Raw genomic sequence first — 25,403 nt, forward strand, 5'->3', positions numbered from 1 at the left:
ACATACTCCGTAGGGACCTATATACAGTGAAAAATAAATAATACCTTGTAATATACAATACACAATCATGGCTTCAGCTATAGGAATGACAGTTCTCGGTGCTGTATTAAATGCAACGGCATTCACAGGAGGAAATATTATCGGACAAAAGCTTTCCGGGAATGGTGATGCTCTTATTGAAGAGAAAGTCCGACATGATAAGGCATTAGAAAAATTTGAACATGATCGCAACGTCTGGTCAGAAAAAAGATTACTACAGGCTGACTGGGAAAGAGAAAATCAAGCAAAGGACGCGCATGCTGCAGCTGAGTTAAGAGATACAGATGCAGAAATCCTGGAAGAAGCAGAAGCGGTGGCCAACTCTACGTCAAGCAAAGCAGCGCAAGCGTTAGCACAATTCTCAGATTATTATCAGCCCAGTCCTGAGCAAAAGAAATATGAAATGATTTATATTGCTGGAGGATTGGTCGTGGGATGGTTTATGTTACACCGGTAGGGTCCTTCGGAACGGCTACAATAATTCAATACAAAAGCTAGTTGGCCAGTTATTGAAATTAACTATGTTTCCATCCTGATCTGTTATCCAAATACGCATTGAATTCATATGGTCTGAACCCTTTCTCAATGGCATGGCGATAGCTGAGCCCCCGTTTTTAAAATCATAGGTGACCTTTTCACTTATTTCTTTTGTATCCTGGACGGGAAGTATTTGTAAACAGTCCGATACTTTCCCCTGTATGTATTCGCCAGAGCCAAATGAAACATAATTTCCAGTAACATCAACGACATCTGAATGAACTATATATTTAGTGACTGTTAAGAAATCTGCTGTCTTCGGACTCATAGTACTTTTTTCCACGGGGTTGTCCTCATTTTTTTCTGAAAAACCGACGAGGTTAGCGAAGTTACCTGTGGCATTAAAAAATACTCTAACATCTTTAGCCAAAGTTAGAAGAACGCGGTTTGTCGGCAGATGTTTTTCAAAATTAATTTTTTGCTTCAACCCGATTGCTTTGTTCAACGTATCGATATTGTAGTTACCTGGACGTATTGATATAGTCTTCTTCGGTTGCCCACCTTCTTGATATTTTAATATCATATTTCTCCTCGTTATGTTATACCATGAGTTAAAAAGTGAACAATGTAAAAGTCTTATCTTCGTAAACTGTGATATGTCAATGCAAGGGTTAAAATTGATAGTAACCGGTTTGCCTGTTTTGCTTTCAATCCAAATGATCATCGTTGTACGTTGTATATACATTACAAAGTATAAGGTTCTGCAGGAATAAAATCTTTCTGTTCAAGGAAATCTTTGGTCGCAACCGCGGCAGCAGTCGCACCGCCTAATTTTGCCAATCGAATTAAATTTGGTCGACTTGGATCGCCCATATCCATTTTCAGAAATTTGCTGGAGATCATTAGATATCCCATCGCAAGTCCAGCGATTACAATACCATCGTACATTGTGTTTACAACTGTTTTAGTATCCATGATTGCTGACAAGTATATAAAATAGAAAAATAAAATAATTACGGAATTCCTTACGGAGTTAATCCATCTCATACAATGTAGAGGAGCTGGAACTTGGTTCCCCTAACGGCTCCGTTCCGGGCTCTGTTTTTGTCGCTTTTTGAAGCGGCTCATCTTTCTGGGGGGGGACAATTATGCCGAGCACGCCCCCAATATAGCCCTAATGCAGTCAATGAAACTCCTATAATTCCTAAAACAAGATAACATTTATTATACCAGCTATCACACTGTTCTTTCGTTGTAGGCGGTAGGCCTATACAGTTTGCCGCTACCGCATCGCTATCATTAATCATTGCTTTTCGTTTCTTCGTCAGTTTGTTTTGCCTGTTCCACTCTGCCAATCTCTTCCCGGCTTCCACTCTCCCTGGATGCTTCGTCGGTAATGTAATTTTCTCTATATTGCGCTCCGTTCCGTAGGGTTCCGAATGGTAGTCGTTGGAGGTGACGGAGTCGTTTCTGTTTGCTGAGTCGGTGTTGGAACCGTTTGCTGAGTCGGTGCTTGCGAAGTTGAATCCATTTATTTCAGGTATTATATTAAGCCCGATTTTTTTAAAATTTAAATGTTTACCCGTAATTAAACCGGTGGAAACTAGAGCAAGTATGGGCCCCCATGTGTAGGCTATCCGTCCTGATAATCGTTTTATTTCACTGTTTAGAATAAAATCCTTTTTAAGATCAGTGGCATAGTTATCCCCATCATCGATTGGAACTACCTGACTTATTGCGCGGGCTCCTAGATCTATGAAACTTTGAGTGATATTATCACTTATAAGAGAACTGTATTTCGCTTCATATATTTTGAAGACTTTAATTACCATTTCATCTTCCCATTTTTCTACGCCAGCAACTGAAATCTCCTTACCAAAAAATAACTTACTTTGGCCACTTGCGATGACACAGAGTATTAGTCTCTATTATGGATCGAGCGTCCGACGCTGCGGTTGGCCCTTCGGAATGCGCTGTCGTATTTGCCGCTGCCGATGTCTTTATTAAATTCTCCATTGTTTGCAGTATGTTATCTATTCTTAGTAAAAATAAAAATTCGTTTAAACCTGAATCCGAGATATAGTATTAACATGGTCTGGAATGTTAGTACGATTCCGAAGTATTGAAAATTCTCCTCCATTAAAATCTATCTGTATATAGAAACACGAATCATGAGTACAGACGTATTCCCAGTTGCTTTTCAATTGAATAAGACGAGCGTACCGACAGTACAGCATGCTGATATTCCCCCTAAACCGAACGACATAAAACCTATTCTCATGGACTTAGAAATATATGTAACGCCGACAGATAAATTTACTTTTCATCCACGGGATATATTTAAAGATAACGTAATCACTCATCGAACAGCCAAAGAAAGTAATGTCTGGTTGGGCGGCCCGCACATGAAATACTGGGACCAGCAATTAAATTTCGCTGTATGGTGCAGCACTACTGGTTGTGGTATATCATTCGCCCATCTCTTCGGTTCCGAAGGGAAATTTCCACCGCAAATACGATCATTCTGTCGTTTTCATGTATACTTTACAATACGTCGGATCCTTCATGAAATGGGCGTTGCACTTCCAGACGATACCCCCACCTTCAAAGCGGGCGACAATCCATACAATCTCGTCCAATATGAACTTCTATGTACAGAATTTGGAAATATAAGCCCAACGAAGTCCGACTTTCGTTATCGAAAAGGCCAAAACTCAGGTCTTGGCTATGGTTATGAATATTACCTAGTCGTGGGCCCGTTCGACAGCCAAAAGCAATATACAATGGTCATGACTTTTTCCTCTCCGCCGACGGAGGCGTTTTCTATACAGATACCATTTTTGGAAAGAAAAAACATGTACTGCCCGCCAAAGACAGGCCACACTTTTATTTCTTTAGAAATGATGGATCGGAGGGACAATACAATAGTTTCATTCCTCTGAAGGGAGACTCAGGATTGACAAAGGCTGGCCTAGCCCGCCTCAATGAAAGCCTTGAAGCCTACGTATATTGCATACTCGGCGCACAAGCTAATATTCGTAGTACCATAGTGGGCGATACTGGCAGTGCACAGCAAGTCCGAAAAGAATTTGGCGTTCTCCTCGAAGATGAAATTCGTAATACAGACAAAGTAATTAGTTATAGGCGATACCAAGACACAATAATGAATACTGGTGTAAAACTTTCAATATGGCTGTTTCGCCCAATTTACTTCTCTTGCCGTCTGAGATGGTCATTCTTTCAGGCCCGGCAATCTCAGGTTATAATAATGAATTGCAATACGCAACTGAATCTATGGTCTTCGGGGTGAACGGTGATATAAACACGGAAGTTCGAGAAAGTGCTATACATGAGGGAAGGGGGGAGGGGATCCCGTGAAGTGGCAGGACGAGCATCCCTGAGGGCAGTCTCACAATGACACGAGTCGGATTCCCCTATCGGAACGGGCAGCATCTGCGACAGTCGCCGGCGCAGACCCTATTCACGAATACGGCAAAATTGGTTTGTTATCTTTAGCAATATTCATTACATTTATGTACAGTATATAGATCAGATGTATGCGACCGTGCCATTCAACATGATTATAACTGGACCGACAAATTCTGGCAAAACAGAATATGTAATGGATCTCCTCACCGGTCCGTACTTAAGGAAATTTGAATATATAGTTTTCATTTGTCCGACATTCATGAACAATACAACATATAATAAAAGATTCATTTTCACCGATGACAATGTGTTTGTGTTTCCGGTCGGACTCGATGCTGTGGATGATACACTATCTTTCGTGCATAAAGAATGGGCCGGCACGAACACTTTAATAATCCTCGACGACTGCGCCTCGTCCAAAGATATGAAGAAGCGCAGTGACGTTTTAGTCAAACTTGGTTTCAGTGCAAGACACGACGGATTATCTGTCTGGGTTCTGACTCAACAATATACTAGTATTAGTAAACCATTTAGGGAAAACATACAGATGTTAGTACTTTTTTACACACCGAGCAAGACAGACAACAAAACTATTATAAAAGAATATGGAATGGAGGTGTCAGAACAGGAGGTGGGTTCCCTAATCAGGCAATTGAAAAATACACCATTCAGTAAACTAGTATTTCATTTACGACATCCGTACGACATAAAATTTTTCGTATAATATAGCTAATCATGGCTTCGCCCGAAGGTTCTACCGAAGGTTCTACCGAAGGTACTCTTAGAGAATTATATTACAACCTGAAAACTGGTTTTGGAGGTGTACAAAAATTATATGACGCAGCACGCGCCAGCGGGCTAAAAATTACTAAGAAAGAGGTACAGGACTGGTTAAAAACTCAGCTAACTTATAATCTTCATAAACCGGTACCTCGTACTCGTGGCGGCCGGCGCGTTTTCGTAACATCGATAGACTCACAGTGGCAAGCAGATCTTGTGGAATTCCCTTCACAGTTCGCAAAAGAGAATCGTAACATTCGATACATGCTAACAGTAATCGATGTGCTCAGCAAATATGCATGGGCCAGGCCGATACAGTCAAAAACGGCAGATGATACTCTGCAGGCACTACAAGACATAATTAAGAAATCCGGGAGGCAACCCGACAAACTTCAGACAGATGAGGGGCGGGAATTTACGAACCGAAAAATGCAGGGGTGGTTGGAGGAGTCGGGAATTCACTGGTTTCACACCTACAGTGATAAAAAAGCTAGCGTTGTTGAACGTTTTAATCGTACTCTTAAAACGATGATGTGGAAATACTTCACGTATAAACAGACACGTTCCTGGCTCCCCATTCTACCAGAACTTCTCGAGAATTACAATAACACCGTACACGGAAGTATCAAAATGAAACCCGTCGACGTAACAGAGGAAACCCGTCGACGTAACGGAGGACAACGATTGGCAGGCATTTTATACACTTTACCCTGAGTTGGCAGCCATGGGAGCTTAGACTCTGAATTCAAGCCGGGAGAACGGGTTCGAATTACAAAATACAAGACCACTTTCAAGAAAGGATATTTACCAAATTGGACCGAGGAGATTTTCGTGGTTTCAAAAGTTGTGTACGCAGCTGGCTTGGGAACGCCGCCAGTTTATAAGATAAAAGATCTGAATGGAGAGAAATACTCGGCACTTTCTATTCCGATGAACTTCAGAGTGCCCTTTCGGAACGTGCCGACGAGCTGTACAGAGTAGAACGAATTTTGAAGACGAAAAAATTAGAGGAAAGAAAAATTATCTGATAAAATGGAAAGGTTATCCAGAAAGTTTCAATAGTTGGGAGCCAGAGGAAATGTTATTAGAACTTCGTAAGTTCCTGTGCTGGTACTTGTAAAGTACTAACGTAAGTACTAACGTAAGTACTAACGTAAGTAATTACGAAAGTTATTCAATGAGTACCATGGAAGAATTCTTAATTTCTTGAAAGCCAAAAGTGTCAGTTTACCACCCCGCTTCCAACCACCTGGCCAAGTATTTATCATGTACTGTCGTAAGTAATGTTCACTTATTGCATCTTTTTCGGCTGTATGTGGATGAGGTGGTACCTCGGTTCCTGAACATATTAAGTTTGCAAGATCTTCAAAGCGACTTCTCATGTTGCCACAGTCCGTCTTTGGAGTCCCCCTTTTTCAGCTTATCTATAAGTTCTGGCTGATCATGTACACAACTGACATGAGCCATAGACAAGTAACTTCAAAGTCCCTTACAGAACCGTAGGTTTCATCATATCAAGTGCCTGTAAGTCAAACTGAGCAACGTAAGCACACACTGTTTCACAAGCATTAAGAAGTTTGTGTAGGTTCTTGAGTGAGACTCGAGGTTGTTCTAGTTGTTCTTGACCAGGTGGATAGTAAGCTTTTTCAAGTTCCTCCTTGCTGAAACCGTCTATTAAAAATCCCTGGCTGCCGCCGCTCCATGCAATTCCAAAGTCAAAAGCTCGTGGAGATTCTACTGACCCGACTGTCTCGGTATCAATTGTTGGATTAAGTATATTCTTGAGAAGGGCAGGCGTAAGAGATTGATGAATTACCAAACATGGAAGCCTGTAGTCATTACAAATTTCTAAGAAAGTCTGTTTGAACTTATCGTGAATCTCTTCTAGTTCTTCTAAGGCGGTTATTTCATATTGTCTTGCTCGAGTCACAATATTCCGCCTGCAATAATCCCAAGGCATATCTTTGAATATGATAATGAAACTATGTAAATGGTCAAATGCTCTAGAAACAATCTTTTTTTCTTCCGCTGCCACGGAAACGCCCCGGATTCTAGAAAAAGTTAGATGTTGAATTATACTTGAGTCACAAATAATGTAACGTTCCGAAGGGGCTTTCCCAGCCCGACATTGTAAACTAAGAGTATGTTCTATAAACTGATTCTGAAAATCGGCAATCGAAACGACACGCCCATTATAAAAGTCGGCAATGTTGCTAGAAAAACTAGTGTCAAATTCTGGTACGTGAGACGCAGCCAAATTTACTGCATCGTAACTCTTACCACTTCCAGTTGGGCCATTTATGAATATGTATGACATTTTGGGATACTATATCATAGAAAAAAAATTTTTAAAATTATTTTTTATTAAGATATATACGATAAGACAATGGCAATCCTTTCTATTTCAGATGCAATAAAAATACTTGAAACCGGAGAAATTCAAATCAGTGACGGCAAACTCATATTTGGTGAATCTTTGGTAGATCCTTTCATATACGTAGACAGTGAGCTAGAAGTGGTTTTCAACATCGGACCTAAATATGGTTCTAAAGATCCTGCTACATGTGATGAAATGTGTGTCCGTTGGCAACAAAGTCTTCAAAAGTTTACCGATCTGATAGTATTCCGTACCTTAGGTGAAAGTTTCGATGCAAGCACTGCTAAAAGTTATGCTGCAAGCCTGGCCGCTCACTCCAAGAATAATTCCTGCGGATTTTACAATCCATCTAAAGTGTATCAGAAGCGAGGGAGCGGGCACAGATAAGGTATTTTAAATTTCGGTTTAATGTAAAGGGCGACGAATTCGGACGCGCACACGCTTTAGAACGTTTCTGCGCAGATTTAACTCCAGCCTGCCGCAAATGGGTTATTTTGCAGCGCATGTATTTAACAACACTTGTAGTTGTTGAAATTGCGCTTTTAGCTAATTTTTGACCCAGTGTCTTAGATATACATGTGACCTATAACCTTGTCATATTTTGACTCCCTAGGAAGCTGGTTTTTATTCAATATGAGCGAAAAATTAACAAATCTTTCCCATTAATATGGCGCAAATTACCCATTCACCTGGAGATATTGTAAAAAGTAGCATGGTGACACCCTTTTATTAAAAGTGTAAACTAAATGGTATTATGTCAGGAGTTTAGTCGCCAAGTTTGGTCAAAATGACACCATTCAAAGCGACAGGAAGAAAGTTCGAAAATTATGTAGTGATATAATTTCGATATCGTCATTTTGTAATCGATACTTATGTTAAAATTTCTTCACAAACATCATGAAAACTATACATTCGATAGATATGGATCTTAAGTCTTGGTATTTATTAAAATTAACTCATTTGCTAAGCGTTTTATAATTGCTTTCTTTAGTTTAAGTGAATTATATCATTTTTATTTATTTCTAACGACGCCATTTTAACGTCCGTTTCCATGGAAACAAGCGTGGTGACCCCCATTTTTAATTTCATTTTTGCACTTGCACAACTTCCAAGAATATTTGTGCAAAGTTTCAAGAAAATGACACCACAACTTAATTTTGACGTAATTCGTAGTACTTCACCTTAAAAGAGCAGGAAACACTTCCGATTTCGCTACATATATTGATATGGTTCAAGAAATTGACTGTGGTTTTAAAGCAGTGAGCCCATTGCCAGTCCGAGAAAATCCTGCTATTGGACCTCGTAATATCCGGAAAGGTAGTAAGATAGAATTCTTAGCATTTAAACCGTGCTTAAATAAGCGTACCCTTTCTTTCACTGTTGAGAGGTTATTTTGTGCTGCGCCTAATAAACCAGAAATTCAAGATGCGGAAGAACTAGTCGACTTAGAAAGATTAGGCGAGATATAATAGAAATAAACAAATAAATGCTGACAAAAATATTATAGTGGATTTTGATGACCTATCATAGAATGATTATTTTTTTCTTTTTAAAAATTTTTAGGATAGTATATATTATAAAGATTATTATGGCCCGTCGATTACGTACAGCATTCAAGGGAGCAGTTTTACGAAAAGAATTTCCTGAAGTCAAGCGAGTCGAGGATATTGAAACGCTGGTGGATATTGAAGGTATGGCCAAAGAAAGAAAGATGTACTCTGTTTATGCAGAAATGGAGGTCAAATTATGGGATCCGAAAAACGGTAATACACAAAATCGCACATTGCCTGTTAAATTAAAAGATTCATACACAAAAGATGTAAGAGGGGCGGTGGAATCGGATGTGAAACAACAATTAATAGATCGCTACGACCATATGCTTGAAACAATTGAAAATGTTGAGGGTTCTGGTCTCGTTCTCGAGGAGATACTTAATTTTGAAGTAATTCTAGTAGAAGTTTTACTCGGGGCCGGCCCGGAACGAATTCAACTTCCCGGATGGTTAAAAAATAAACATTGTGTGAGCGATCTTATTCTTCCTTTCGGTAGCGAGAATTGTTTTCAATACGCAGTTGTAGCAAGTATAAAGTTAGGTGACCCGCACTTTCGTAAAAAGAAATGTGGACAGACTAGAAAAAAATGGAATACGTACACTCCATTTATGGCCGATTACTGTTGGGACGGCATTCCATTTCCTACGTCTGCTGATGAGACTGTATTCAAGCGCTTTGAGCAGCAAAATCCGGGCATCAAACTCCAAGTATTTCAGATCTACGAAATTGATCCCGCCCCGTCCGACATAACTGTGTTATATAGTAGTTATATCGCCCGTTCCGAAGGCGGAGCTCGTTCCGATAGGGATCAAATAGCAAATATCTTACTGATAGTTGGCGAAGACGCTGGCCACTATGTACCAATTACTGCGTTAAATCGCCTTCTTAATTCTCAAAATAATCGTAAGAATGTGCACAGACGGAAGTGTATTTGTATGGTTTGTAAATGAGGTTTTGCGTCAACAGAAGAATTAGAAATACATCAGGTATACTGTGGAACAGACACGGCTCAGCCAGTTTTTCCTAAGGAAGTGTGTCAATTCGAAGGCCATCGGAAGAAGGTGCCCTGCCCCTACGTTATCTATGCAGATACTGAAGCAATTATTGAGCGGGGCACCGGCCGGCACATTCCAATTTGTATTTCGTATGTTATGATTGAACGATGGGGACTGGGCAGTAAGCCGAAAGTTTATAGTAAAAGAACATTCACGGGCCTCTCCTGTGTTACAGAATTTCTAAAGGACATGAAGAAAAGGGTCGAGTATTATTCGAAATCGTATTATTGGAAAATAAAACCGATGAAAGATCCTTCTAATTACAATAATCCAAACTGTATTGCATGTGGAGAGTCGGCCAGATACCGAATAGTGAAGGACGGAACTACTTTTTATTGTGAAAAGTGCCGCCCATCGAGAACCATTCCTATCTACTTTCACAACCTCAAGGGATACGATGGTTCTTTTATTTTGAAAAAGTTACATGAAATAGATGCTGACGCCGGAGGGGGTACCGGACCAGAGCCAAATATCATAGCTAAGACGGGCAATGGTGGAATTATGTGTCTTATGAAAACATTTATTTTTCACGCCTCAATTGTTGTCGATCACGGGAGGGAGACAAAGAAACGTTTCTTTTCTATAAAGTTTATGGACAGTGCTCAGTTGATGTCTGGGTCGCTCGCGAAGTTGGCAAAGACTGTGCCGGACCACGGATGGGCGGCGGTGCCACTTTCGTACCCGGACATTCAGCGGGCGAAAGGTTTCTTCCCGTACGAATATTTAGACTCGGTTGACAGACTAGAAGAGGGTAAGCTCCCGGAGAGACACAAATTTTATAGCGAATTGACGGAAGAGGGGATTTCTGAGTCTGATTACGAACATGCATTGAAGGTGTGGGACGAAGTTGGATGTAAGACGATTCGTGATTATATGGAATTCTATTGCGAGACTGACGTTCTCCTTCTTGCGAATATATTCGAAAATTTCCGTGACACATGTTTAAAAGCATATAAGTTAGATCCAGCCCACTATATGTCAGCGCCCGGCTTGACATGGGATGCTATGTTACTTTACACAGGTAATAAATTTAAACTCATTCAAGATGCTGAGCAGATGAATTTCATTCAGAGGGGGATTCGAGGTGGTATCAGCCAGTGTAATATTCATTATTTACAGACAAATCATCCGGCTTACGGGAATTACGATCCGGAGAAGCCATTAACCGAAATAAAATATCTCGATGCTAATAATCTTTATGGCTGGGCAATGAGTCAGGCAATGCCAGTGGGCGGACTTCATTGGATGACGATGGAAGAGTGGGTAGAATGGTCTGCTCAGAATGGCGGAGCAGGCTTGGGGGGGTGGGGACCCGGTGCCACCTTTCCGCCAAGTTTTCTAGAAGTAGACTTAGAATATCCGACCGAATTACATGAAGAACACAGCGATTTGCCATTAGCGCCGCATCACTATGAATTTCCGAGGCAGGGCAGTCGACTGATTACAAGTCTAATGGACAGAAAGAGTTACGTCTTACATTATAAGTTGCTTGAATTCTATCTTCGGATGGGAATGCGACTGAAAAAGGTGTATCGGGCGCTCGCATTCGAAGAGGCGCCGTGTCTCGCCGACTACATTGACTTTAACACTAAAATGAGGGCAAAGGGGAGACAGATTTTGAAAAGAATTTCTATAAGCTGATGAATAATGCAATGTTCGGCAAGACAATAGAAGATGTTCGAAAGTACAGAGACTTTAAATTTGTTTCGGACCGGAACGGTACCGATAGTGGTCGTAAAAAGATTCAGAAGTATAATCCAAAGATGAAACATATAACTCTCATAACTTCTGAAGAGGATGGCGATTCATGTGACAGTGCTCTACTGGAATTGAAAACGGATGAACACCGATATGTAAAACCAGTTTTCATTGGCGCGACAGTGCTTGAACTTTCTAAGCTGCTTATGTATGATATGCATTACAATTACTTTCGAAAGCGGTTCCCTGGAATACGATTAGCCTACATAGATACTGACAGTTTTGTTTACAGTGTACCTCTTCCTTCCCCGGACGTAACTTTCAATGATATAGTTAAGGAAGATGTGGAAAAGAATGGTAAGGAGTCGATATATGATACTAGTGGGATGAAAGATGAGATGGGAGTTCCGAAGATTAATAAAAAGGTGATAGGTAAATTTAAAGATGAGTTGAATGGTGTACCTATTCTTGATTTTGTTGGTATTCGTTCCAAAGTATACGCTTTTCGGACTCCAACTTCCGAGACGAAAAAAAATAAAGGGATAAAAGATGTTTGTGTTAGAAAACATTTGAACTTTGAAGACTATAAGGATCTGTTTGAAACTGGGAAGAAGCCGGAGCCGGCACAATTTGTGCAGTTTGTACGGAAAAAACCTGGTGAAATCCGTGGTGAAAAGCGTAGTAAAATCATGATGGCGCCAAATGATATCAAACGTGTACAGTTATACAATCCAGACACGGGCGAATGGCTGGCAGAAACATGGCCGATAGGACGGACCTACGGTTCTCCTTCGGAATAGAAATGGAGTTAACTAAAATTCTATAGAATTTAATCTACTATTCACAATGGAGACATGAGCATCACTGATAACATAAACATGGGCAAATATATTATCATCGCGAGCGTCGTCGACACCCTTAACTGACGTATCTTTTTTCAGGATTTCAAGTTGTATACCATCTTTTGTGTTCATTACTCTAAGACCATTTCCATGAAATTCAATATCTTTAAAGCTACGCAGATCAATAAACAGACAGAATTTATTCTTCAAATAATCGACTTCATCTATATCAATTTCACACCAATCTTTATCTTCCGCAAAATACCGTCGTGTTTCTTTCCAAAATTGTCTTGGTAACATCTTCTGTGCATATATTTTATTTGCAATGCCTTCGATTGATACAGACACAGATTCAATGGATGGATTAAAGAAAAGTTCACTATTAAGTTCTGACTGATTCTGATTTTTAGTGAAGAGTATCGCGATACCTCTAATGCTACGTCGTGGTACATTTATATTTTCATTGATAACCGTTGTTGATTCTTTCATCGGGATTGTTCTAAAATAATGTAACTTTTTCCACTGTTGTAATAACCAGCAGTTGACCTCGCGAGTATGGGATCAGAAATTGTTTCGTATTCCATTTGAATGTTTTTTAATTTATAATTGGGTGTAACAACCTGATTACTGACAAGTAATTGGGTGGCAGGTGCAAGCGTAATTTCCCATTCAATATGACTCCCTAATGCTGATGGATATGCAACCCCATGGCCTGTTATGAGGGGATGAGTCAGACGAATAGCATATTTTGTTTTATATGTGTCAAAAAGTAAATTATCGTCCACGACGGCGTGATCTGCATCGTTCGAGTCACTTCTTAATTTTCTTAGATTTTCGTTCTGAATTCCGTACAGTGTCATGTTCGTTCTCTCCTTTTTATGTTTGTAGAGATCGCGATAACATTCAATAAGATTATATTTATTCAAATTGAAAAGTGCCTGCCCCTCAAATGTGAGAACCATACGCTCCACCAAATTTTTTGCAACATTTTGTACTACATGGTTATCACCAGTTCCCGTTACTTCGAGATCAAAAACCAGGTCGAAAGTATCTGGAACTAGGACTACTCCGCTTTCTAACTTCGTACATCGTATGATAAGTGTCTCACCTGGATCTACCTCACTTGGATTATGGGCAATCACATGATGAGTTCTTTCTGACTTTGTTCCATTCGGTATTCGGTTGGTGAATTTCGGTAATAATGAACTATCGTACCCCATTTTCGTGTAATGTATATAGTAGTGAAGAAGAAAAAATTACAGTTAAAAAAAAAAATAAATCACACCTTTACATATATATTCCCGTCTGATTGAAAGATAAATCGATTACCCGTGTCGCGAATCAATCGAAGGACCCAATATTCTTGGAGATGATGAGCCTCTTGGTCATCCTCAGTATCCTGGAATACAGCTATGAATTCTAGTCGCTTAAAGAAGTTAGTCTTTTGACATTCCTTGATGAAAGCTAAAATGTTATGATACAGATTATCATCCTTTAGTCTCACACCTGGATTTGCCCGAAGGATATGTCGATTTACCCGCCGAAGTTTGCACCATTCCAATTCGACAGAGAAACCAAACAGGTCTTTATTTTTAGAAAGAAACTTTGCAATATTCTTTTCACCAAACATGCCGATTCCGTAAGACCATATATTAATACATAATTTTATTTATAATGACTAATGTTAATCCAGTTAAAAATATCCATAGCTGTTCTCCAACAAATCCGACCACCGATCCTGCTGTTTTTAATAGAAAACTGACAAGGGAGCCGATTAAACCTGGTATTGCAGCAGCACTTTTTGCGGCCAAGGTTTTTAACCATTCGCCAAATTGCTTTACAATTTCTTTCGCTTTTGTGTATACTTTGGGCGGACCTGAACCCCCTGTGTTTGCGCCAGTTCCTGCTCCCCCTCCTCCTCCTCCTCCTTTAGTCACAGCCAAGGCAATTGTTGATATTGTCATTCCAAGGGCAGTAAGTAATGCCGCTATTGTTATACCATTTCGTTTAAATAACTCTGTCAGCTTCAGCCTGAGTGACAATTCTGGATCGGAAATTACATCACGAAGAGACCTAGTCGATGCCAGACTTTCACGTGCCCCACTGATCTTACCATTTTCGTATTCAATTGATTGTCAATTTTAGCTTCTCTTGTTATGAGTTCAGCTAGTATTTTTTAGCTTTTTCTTTTGCTTGGGTGTGTTCTACAGGAATTTCCTTTAACTGTTTTTCAACTTCTCTTTTCTCTAGCCTTATTTTATCTTTTTCGTTGTTAAGCTCGCCAAGACGCATATTCGCAATCCTTAATTCATCATTAATAGCTCTATATTCAGGGTTTAGATTGTTCCATTGTTCAATTTTATTTTCAAAAGCTTGTATTTTATCTGCATTACCAGAAGCATCTTGCCGTAAGAATGTCAGTTCATCTTTGTATACACCCATGTCTTCTGGCGTCATCTTCTCAGCTGATATTTTATCATTTTTCACATCTTTCTGCGCTGTCCTCCATCTTACTATATACTTTAGTTACAAATTCATATCCTCCCGCTTCTTTTTTTACTGTCTTGAGTGATCTAAATCCACGTTCTGAAAGTTTTGATAGCCTGAGATTTTTATAATACAGCCTTCTGCCCCTAATCTCAGCATTCAAAAATAATTCGTTTCGTGCTGCCGGATTTTCAATTTTATTCTCGTCTAAGAATTGTTCAGCCATTTGCTTTGTAAGTTCTACTCTATGTTTAATCGTAGGATCTACATACGGACTATCTCGTGAGCCAGCCTGGAAAGGATTGGCTTCTGCAAAAGCATCATCGGTAAAAGATGTTTCAGTAGTAGCATCATCATCATCCAAATTTGTTTCACCTAAATTCTCGAATTCTAAATCTTCTCCTCCTTCTGCCATATTGTCTTTCTATATTACTACAATTATTTTTTATCATCCTTACATATACAGTAAAAAAAAATGCACGTCTCAGTTGTTGAAAGCGTTGAACAATTGGCCGACTATATCGAAAGAACCAGCGCTGCATATCGCCGCAGTTACAAATTGATGGGTCGAATTGATATGGCTCTTAATGTGACTAAGGGAATTCTTGTAAGCTCTGCTGTAATAGCGGCAATTCCGACAGTTCCAGTTCTTTTAGCTTTAAAGGGCAGGGCGGGGTATAAATAGCAAGCTGCCCAGTTGGAATTCAGTTTATGCAAAGCGTGTCTTGCAGCGTCACGCTCGATCGCTCCCTAAAACCATGCCCTATAGTGGTCACTGTCGAAGAAACTTAGACGTCCATGCACATGTACCTAACTATGAATGTCTAGTGATTGAATGTATCGAAAAATTTTTACGATTCGAGCATAAATAAAGGTGATTTGATCGATGAAGTTATTTCTCTTTGTCTTCAACTAGCGTGGCAAGCGGCCATAACAAAGGCCTGCAAGCTGTCAATCAAGAACCGACGCGCTACAGGTGTAAATCGGTAAACGTTTGCAATGCTAACATGTTAGATACGGTACAAACATATCAATTTCTGTTATCCAACAAATCAACTGACATTATAAACGCTAATGAGCGTAGAGGGTAGGCATAATACCAGTCGGTGAAATGATAACGGTAGTTCTCTTTTGGAAATATGTAGTGGCCCTGAAAAGGGCCGTTTGTTTGTGTGTGTGTTCACTTTGGAACACACACGAGAGATTACCTTTGTTCTCGTCTCAGTGCCAATGATGACCACTGTAAGGTTGCTCGGGAAGGTTTGGATACAGGGAACGGGCCTGGTGAACGACGCAAGCGGGCATGATTTCTCGCTTGGTCATCACGCAACCGTCCGAGCGCATTCTGTCAGCCTTCTTTGCCAATTAACGCTCATCATGCCAGGCTTGTCTTCTGTCCAGGAGCGTCCAGTATTTCTTGTACAAGCATTTTCTGATACTGGCATTACGGACGGTAGGTACCTGACCAGTAACTAACCACCCTTGCTTGTACGTTGTCACGCACGCCTGGCAAAGACAGTCGGGACACTCGGCTTTACTTGCGTCTCGCGGGACTATGAAGTCGATGCCAAGTCTTGTGCCGCCTTCTTCGCTTGTCGTTCGACGTAGTTCGATGGCATCAACGGTTTGAAAATCCCACCAAAAGTGGGTAAACAAACCACGTATGGCGATTTCTTGCTCTTCGTTCACGACGATTTTCAATGTTCGTGACATCTCGGAAATCAAGCGGACAGTGGATGTGCTGTGTTCGTTTGTTTACAGAAACGACTCAAGTGATACTGAAACCACATTTGGGGGCGGGGGTATAAATGCACAAAAATTGGCGACATACTGTCCGTGCAGTGAATGACGGGAACGATCGTCGAGACAAGAGGGTTGTTGCCTGTTTCGAGCATTATTGTGTGAACAGGTGAACGCCATAATTTTTTCTCTTTCTCACGACGCTAGACGTATCAAGAGACCCGCATGGGTTTTTTTTCACACCTGGACGTGGACACGTCGGCACCACGTTTATTTTCTCTGTTCCATGAATTGGAACTCAAATTACCTTGCATACAACGAAAAAATAGGTATAGACAGGTGTATCAAATTACATTCTGCGAATCGAACGTGCTAGTAGCAGTTTCATAATCTCGAGATCAAGAGGTACAGGCGGTGTGTAGTTTATCAGCTTTGCATTCTATATTGTAAGTTTGACCGTTGTGTGTTTGGAACACTTTCGATGAACATATTTAGGGGAATTTTCTTGAAATCTCTGTGAGATGTACCATAGTTAATGTTTGTTGGACAACTCACACATTGAAAGGCACGCAGTATTTGTTTCTTGAACCGTACATGTGAGCTAGGGTATGGAGATTTTAGAGTGATTCCATCTCCTTAGTATTACGAGTTGTGTTTATCGAAATAAAGATTTTCAAGATTATAATCATTGGAAGTTTTTTTACACTGTCGTACGTACGCCGTACGGCACTGATGCACAATCATGTTCGGACGGGACGACGAGCAAAATACGACTCCAAGTCTCTGACTTGCGACGTTTGTCGACTTTGTCAATTAAAGTATGTTTGACAGCCAATGAGTGCGTTTGAAAACTGGTAGTGGATACATGTTTTTGCCAAATATGCTTTGTAAGCCGATCAGACTGAGATTTTTAATTCGAATACGGATGATAGAGTACAGTCTCATGGAACAGTATGCGAGAACTCACTCTCTCTCTCTCTCTCTCTCTCTCTGCGAATTGCCATGTTTTATTGAAATAAAGAATTTTCTTTTCATTTTGTGCAGCATCATACGCATGAAGAGTAAAAGTCTAAAGTACTATTCAAGTTATAAATTTGCAATTCGAGTGAGTTTGGTTGCATCACGGCCTCTTTATGTTGTGCCAAGGCTACTCTACGGCCGTGGTAGTGCATTTTAGAACTTTCTTTTTGGGTTTCGGATAAAGTAACGTTAGAATAAGTACGTTTATAGACTATATATGTTTTGGGAATATAATATAACGCCAGCACTACCAAAGTATAGTCAAATTGTACGTCGATCCAGTTAGGTATGTCGATGCGTGAACCGGATCTTTTGCGTAATAAGTTTGGATGCATTTCCAATTTGGATCGATATCTCTCTCTCTCTCTCTCTCTCTCTCTCTCTCTCTCTCTCTCTCTCTCTCTCTCCATTTCGATGTTTACATGTAAAAATCCAAACATCGACTGAACGGCATCGCTCTAAGATCGCTCACGTCGGGTTTGCACATCTTGTGGATTGTACTTTACACTATAGCACACTACAGTAGCTCAAAAAACAAACCGACACACGGACAGAACCCAATCTAATCCCGTGCAAGCTAGCTCATCAACACATTCGTTGGTAGACTTGTCAAGCTTGGGTCGGCGACATCAAATAATCGCAGTGGCCCAAGATATCAAATATTGTGTATGTTGTTTTTCATCGACAAGAGGTGTCAATGGTGTAAAAGTCGTGCTTTCGCATAATGAATACGCTCGTCCTGACAAGCATTACATTGCTATGTAAATGTCACAATGAAGCTGTCAATCGTACGCTGGATAGGAGTAACCAAGCCAACGCTACGTGAATAAATTGCTGATTGAAATTTTGCTGGTACACTGACGATCACGAGGACATTTTGCAACAATGTTGATATTCAGACACAGATCCACACTACACTGTACAATAGACGTAATAAACGTCCATGACCGTGTAAAAAAAGGACTCATAATCTGGTGATGGGTGGTATCAGCCAGAAAGTTTCATGCATTTTCACATTGTTGTGTCTGTCTTGTTGACTTTTCCTTCGATTTCAAAAGCTCCTACGATTAAAATATTGCTCCTTTCTGAAAATGGTATGAACCACGTGAATGACGCTTCGCGCCAAGAACATATGTTTTGTGAATGCGTCTAGCTAATAAATCGAAGAATAAATTACTGGCAAGTTCAAGTCGTAGACTGAAAGCACTAGCAGTCGCAAAATGAAAATGCCAGCATTCGCAGATGACATTTTCTTACAAGTGCTACAAGCACTCTTTTCAGTAGCACTCTGTGTTGTGAGACATCCATACACATCTCGAGAAAAATACAAAAATCGCTCTTTTCAACTTGGCATTCGCTCTGTACGTAGATGGCCATTCTTACTTTCCATGCTTTGATGATAGTATGGGTTTTCAATGAAATCGTTTATTTTCAATCAAAAGAAGTGACATTTTTCACACTCTTTCCGACACATTTGTTACTTTCTGAAGAGAGTTTTACCGCAAGATTGTCCGTTGCCAAAAACCCGATGCCAGAAAATACGATGGGATGCCCATTACATGTCGCGCTATCAGAGTGCTGATTTTGTTTCTCTCTGAATGCTGTAAACATGGTGTAAACTTTTTATGGATATGCACTGTCCCCAAATGTGCATTTGGCTCGAGGGAATGTACTGCATGGTACTAGTAAACTGCCGTTTTGACATGGCCTGTTTCAGATAAAACACCGTTTTCTCGATACGGCGGTTTTGCGATTGAATCTAGGCATTGTTACATGTTTCACGAAACTTTGTTGAAAGTAAGTACTGCAGTCCAAGTGTAGAGACAAAACAACATACACTTATGATTTTTGCATAAACAGTCAAAGCTAATTGACAGGCATGTTCTACACTCCTGCCATGTCCAACTAAAAAAAATGACCGGTATCACGTTTGATCAGTTGTATCGGTTGTGCATTATAAAAGCGTATGGCATACCCTATAGCCGAATTCCGCGATCGACAGACAGGATTCATACAGATATCAAAGACTTCTCGGAAAGAATGAGTTGCAAATAATGTTCTCCACAGTCATTTGGAGAGTGGAAAAATACAAAAAGAATTATTTTTATTCACGTATATATATGCATGATGGATGCTTTTGTCAAGTATGGAACAATTGGTAGTGCGGATTAGCAGTATTTTGCTCAGAAATCTTTGGACTGTCGGTAAAGTTACATAGAGAAGGGGGTCGGCATCATAGGCAATGGGGTTTATGATCGGATGATTTGCTGGGAGGGAAATGGAAATGATTTGATAATGTTGTGACAGGTCTGGATGTCAATTTGTTTTACTGAGAACAAGTGTATCAACGAATGATGTCGACAATGATTGACTGGTATCAGTCATGCTGAGGAGGACGCATATTGTTTCCAGTAAAAGGTTGACAACACCTGTCGCGTTTCCGCTAATATTCATACTAGAAACAATAAATACATTGTGATCTTCGAGAGGGATTGGGGTCCTTGTTTCCAAGCCTGGCTTGCTCACCCCCTTTCTAGGTGTCAATCATCGCGTTTAGATATTAAACACCTAGTATTACAATACTTTTGCTTAGTCTCGTTCAAGTCGACATCAGACAAGAGGCACACTAGCATCTACGCCATGCCGTTTTGTAAGTCTGAGAGCTATTTGTGAATTTCCTTTCCAAGTTATAATCGTCAAATCAATCATTTTATTGCTGACATCTACCAGAAACATCAATCTAGAAAAATTCGTCTCAAAAGTGGAAATCATTATGCCTGTGTCAGATTCAGGCCGCCGTGTCCCGCCATCCCATACCCCTGAGGCTATTCGGGCACGGAATCTCCGACGGATTCGTGACAATTCAAAAAGGGGTCACTTTGATTTTGTTGCTCCGTCGGAGTCTGAGAAATTAGAACTACAAGCTAACATAGATCGCATACGCTGTCTACTTGGCGGTAGAGAAGCAAAATCAACGAACTATGACGTATTTGTTGAACTAACAAACTTGTTCCTGACAAAGAACGGTCCGGACAGATCAGAAGCAAACGAGTGCCCCGATGAGGCTCCAATATTTCAAGCCACCGATCGAACACAGACTGATGAGAAGATGTTTCTGGCAACGGCATCATCCGTGAACAATCTGGTTGCACGTGTCGGTGAGCACAATCGATTTTGCCAAGCCAAACTGCAATGTCAAAGAGTACAGATGATGGGCCACGCAGGGCGACTGCACTTCAAATGCGATAGTACACAGGGGATAGTTCACCGATTTACGTGGTATTCATCATCGACACTGCCAAACGGAAACTACTCGTCAATTACAGGTAAGTATGATGACGGTCCTCATATTTTTAGACTTTAAAATAAGATGCAAGTGTATTTTGTATTTGATTTGCCGAGAATGGTATTCAAACTACACAAATCGTCAATCCTTGCTACAGTAATGGCGCGTCACAAGACTACATTGATTTCTGTAGCAGAGACCTTTGCCGTAACAGAGAGTAACAAATTATTTGATCATTGACTTTTGTTATCTGTGTCATGTATAGACATTATCTGAATATTTTGATTTTATCTGTTTTCTTTGGTACGGGATGCTTCACGCAATTACAACTTGTGGTTTGCGCGAAGAACACTATGAAACCATGTGCAATGCTGCGAACATGGGAACTCTGAAAAAAGGGTACAGAAAAACATGTAAGTACAGCAAAAAATTAAAAAGTTTCACTTCAAAGATCAGGCCTAAATAAACATTTCTTCGCAACATGGTACAAAAACTTCATAAAGCCAATTATTTGCCAGTTGCAACACGCTCGACATGAGAAGAAACGATCACAATGAACTTGCGACGACGACTATCAGCATCATCATCATCATCATCGTCGTCATCATCATCATCTAAATGAACGGATTATATAACGCGATGACAATTTTATTCTATTTTCTGCCTCAGTCGTTAGTCAATACGAGCCAATTGTAACGTGTGCTGCGGACGAAAGTAGAGAAGACGCCCTTCTTGAGGTTTGTAGTTTTCGAAGTTTACGTTGTGAAAAGCGATAAGCAATCGGTTGCCCATCATAGGTTTACAATAGACTTGATTCAAATCTGAATTTTGTTCTGATTCATGTGGAACTTTTGACTTTGGTGTACGCGAAGAGTGTAGTGAATGCGATTTGCCTACAGAGGAATTTTGCCTGAATCTGGCAGAAGGTAGCTCACTATTGCGCAGACTCAAGATTTCCAAAATGGCGGTTAATACATGTACATGTACTTATCTTTTCCGTACATCTTCACTTTGTAATACCTTTTTCGTTTCACTATGTCGTATCCAAAGACGGAGTGAAACGCTAACAGAAAGGATTAAATATTTAATAAAATATGTACAGTTTTCGATATTGATATATTTCTCATCCACGGGCTTTTTTTCCGTAGGAGATTGCATCTTATGACGGGGATCGACTGGGTTCTATAGATGTCATGTCGGATGCTCGCCATGGAACCCGTAAAAATGCAAAACAGAGCGACATCGTCTTTCTTGGAGATAAGTAAGTGCGTTTTTATTCTTTTATAACACCTGTAAAGTGATTGTACTATAAATTTAAACATGGAAAATAACGGTTTATTTTGTCCATGGAAATTACTCTTGTTCCTATGCCATAACTACACACCGATTTAATAAATCACATATTTACATATTGGTAGGCCTAAATATCTGATGTTGCTCATTTGACATTAATAGTTATAAGTTTACAATTTCAGTAGGGAGGAAGTGTCTTTTTCAAACTCTGTTCAAAACATACCCACGCTTTACGATTTAATAAAGGTTTTGTGCGCGCAATTAATTTGTATTTTGCATTTGCTCCGGAAAAAGTATGCTAAAAAAGTCTATCTTTCATGTATCACATTTTCCTTCATCGGTAGGACCCACAAATGTATATTCAAGGAAGTTGTTACCAGAACTGACGACAGATGTACACAGAGGCATGAGATGGCAGGAGTGAGGAAATTTTACGAATGGGCAGATGAGAAGGGTAATTATATAAGTACAGGATTTTTTAGTTGTAAGCTTGTAATTACCAAATAGTATAACGATAGCAAAACAGCAGTGTGACTGGAATATGGAACTTTATAAAATATTCATGCTATGTAGATTTTTGAAGAGATTCTAATTTTTCCTTTTTAATTGTGATAATTACTGAATTATAGACGTGCCAGTCCTAGTCCATGCACACGACAGAAACCCGTCTGTAAATAAGTTCCTCCGGGAAGAACGACCAGAAACAGTAAATGCGAATGACACGTGGCATGGTGAGTATTAGGCCTATTGAGGTTTATTTGTTGATTCTTGCATGTTTTCACATACTGTTTTAGGCTAGTCCTCCACAAAGTGTGTTCTGTAAATGGCAGTTGAACCGTCGACATGTTGTTTTACCCGCACAATACAAAATTAAATATATTTGAATTGTGTACACAATTATTGAGCATATGAGCTATGAGCTACGACTGAAATTTTCTAACATGCATGGTTTTTGGAGACACATGTAAATTTGAAACTGTATCACGTTTCAACGTAAATGATAAAGTAATTGATAATTGATACTCCCACTTTAGCAGAACAATTGAAACACGTTTATCAACATCAACTGATCAATATCGCCTTTTTTCACTGCACTTGCTTTGATAGTCACAAAAGAAATCGGTAAGCAAATAAAGAAGATTACTGGCGGTGCTCAAAAAATCCATGGGAAGACGTGGCACGCTCAATTATCTGATAAAGGTAGGGTACAACGTCAGTATTAGTCATCAAAGTTACTATTACATTGTGATAAATAATTTATGTTCAAGTTAACGAATTGAAAAGTTATTTGCAACATTTCGAGTTCACCGAGCGTCGAGTTCACCAGGCTAAGTTAGTCACAGAAAACAATTACACATGCATGTGAACTGTAAACTATAGATTGAAACGGAACACATAGCCTAGGTAACGACTATCATCAAAGAATCTTGCAGGATAGTCATTACTGCTAAAATATTAAAACAAGGACAACATTATTTTTTTATTTACAGGTGCAGCAATTAAAACTCATGTACATTGGTGTATGAAGCGATCCATGGAATATCAGAATGGCAGGGAAAACACGGAAGGAATGCGTAACGAGGCATGCAATATTTTGAGAAGAAACCTTCTGAATATTGTCAAACATTTTCAGGTTTGTATAATGAAATGTAAATATATGTTTCATTTGTCACCATATTGATTCTCAGTACATCGTGGACAATGATAATGCTGTACATTTTATTTCAGAATATCCACGATGACTGCCTTGAGCAATCTAGATGCCGTACTGTAGATCCAGACTAAGCGTACGAGCCTTCCAACCACACACTCACAAGCAAGTCTGCTATTTACATTCTCACGAACTTCTTGAAGAATTGTATTGTCTATAAACAGACAGAGGCATACATTAACGTAAGTTGATTCTATTGTATTCATGTTTAAATAGTGCCGGATATGGTTACAAGAGCTAGAGAGTAAATTATCATGGTTTATTTCATCAAAATAGTTACTTTTTCAGTTACTCAGTAAGTTTTGTATGTCAATATGACATTGACAAATTTAAATTTTCATACCAAGAGTTTCGTAATGTTAGGGGCTCATATTCTTCTGTGTTTTTTGTTTTGTTTTTGTTACTGTTATTTATATGCTGATCTCTGCTTCATTGTTTAGTTGCTGCTATGATTTATTTTAATAGCTCTTCTTGTTGTTGTTGCTGGATTTTTAGTTTTTTTCTTTTACTGTTCTTTATGTTCTTGTATACAGTATGTCATACTTTGTAGACTTTTTAATTCAATTCTTATTGGGCCTGTAACTGGACGTTGCTTCTGTTGTAAATAAATACATAAATAAATTATGTACATTGACAACATGCCAATGTCGACATCCAATGATTTCAATAAAATTAGTCATTACATATTTGTAAGTTAAACTGGTTTTTGTTCTTACTTCGCAGTGTAAAGACACACATTATGTAGAAAGCTACAACAATGTGTGTCTTTTGTATCAAGACAAACGCATCGTCTTTGGGGATAAGAAGTACAAGTTGCGGAGTGATATGGCGTGTTTGGATTGGGTATGTACCTTCATGAAACTGGTTTATTCCGTACACTTGAATTATCTCATACACTGTACCTGTTATTTTTTGGAATAAATTTTCTCATCACATCACATTGTTACATTATTACAGTACATTTTCTCGTCAGAATTTGAAGTCATTTACAAGAGCAAGTAACCGCAGATAGTTAAATTTCGTCTGGCACAGTCGTTTTTGGAAAAGCGATATGTATATAGTGTATCGCAGAGATCGAACAACTCCATGAGTCAAAGTAGACCAGAATATGAAAACGTAATATTTAACAATCCAAATTTTAATGAGAAACGATTCATTGCTAATGATTTTTACAAATTTTTACAGAATGAAAATGTTGATCGTCGGGCTACATCTGTAACCTTTCGTGGTGATGGCAGAACACCCCATAGGCAGGCTGGTAGAAGAAACCTATCTAAGAAGACACATACCTGGAAAAAGATGATTTGGGAGAGATTGATGGGGGTTATTTATGCATGAAACTGGGCTATGTTAATTACAGTCACGTTGTGCAGCTATTTGATTAGAAATAAAGAAAAGTATTTAGCGGAATTGTGAAATGTAGTGTTATTATTGTGCATATGTCCCCATTTCTGAAACATTTGATACCTAAAAACGCTAGTATGTATAAATAAATCATATGACACTAATTCGATGGAATACGAATTCTCTGTTGGATGCTTGTTCAAAAGTTTGACATGTAACATATGATAGAAGACAAACTGCTACGAAAATTATCGTTGGATGAGTATAAAAGA

General features: G+C 39.4%; 1 long non-coding RNA gene across 1 annotated transcript; it reads left to right on the forward strand.

The window, feature by feature from the left end:
* Positions 1-23,942: 23,942 nt before the first annotated feature.
* Positions 23,943-25,155, forward strand: LOC139123526 (uncharacterized). Its single transcript, XR_011549708.1, has 3 exons — positions 23,943-23,969; positions 24,511-24,630; positions 24,973-25,155. It is a non-coding gene; the product is annotated as an uncharacterized lncRNA (long non-coding RNA).
* The last annotated feature ends 248 nt before the right edge of the window (positions 25,156-25,403 follow it).

The sequence above is a fragment of the Ptychodera flava genome (assembly GCF_041260155.1).
Source record: "Ptychodera flava strain L36383 chromosome 23 unlocalized genomic scaffold, AS_Pfla_20210202 Scaffold_23__1_contigs__length_28996876_pilon, whole genome shotgun sequence".
NCBI lineage: Eukaryota > Metazoa > Hemichordata > Enteropneusta > Ptychoderidae > Ptychodera > Ptychodera flava.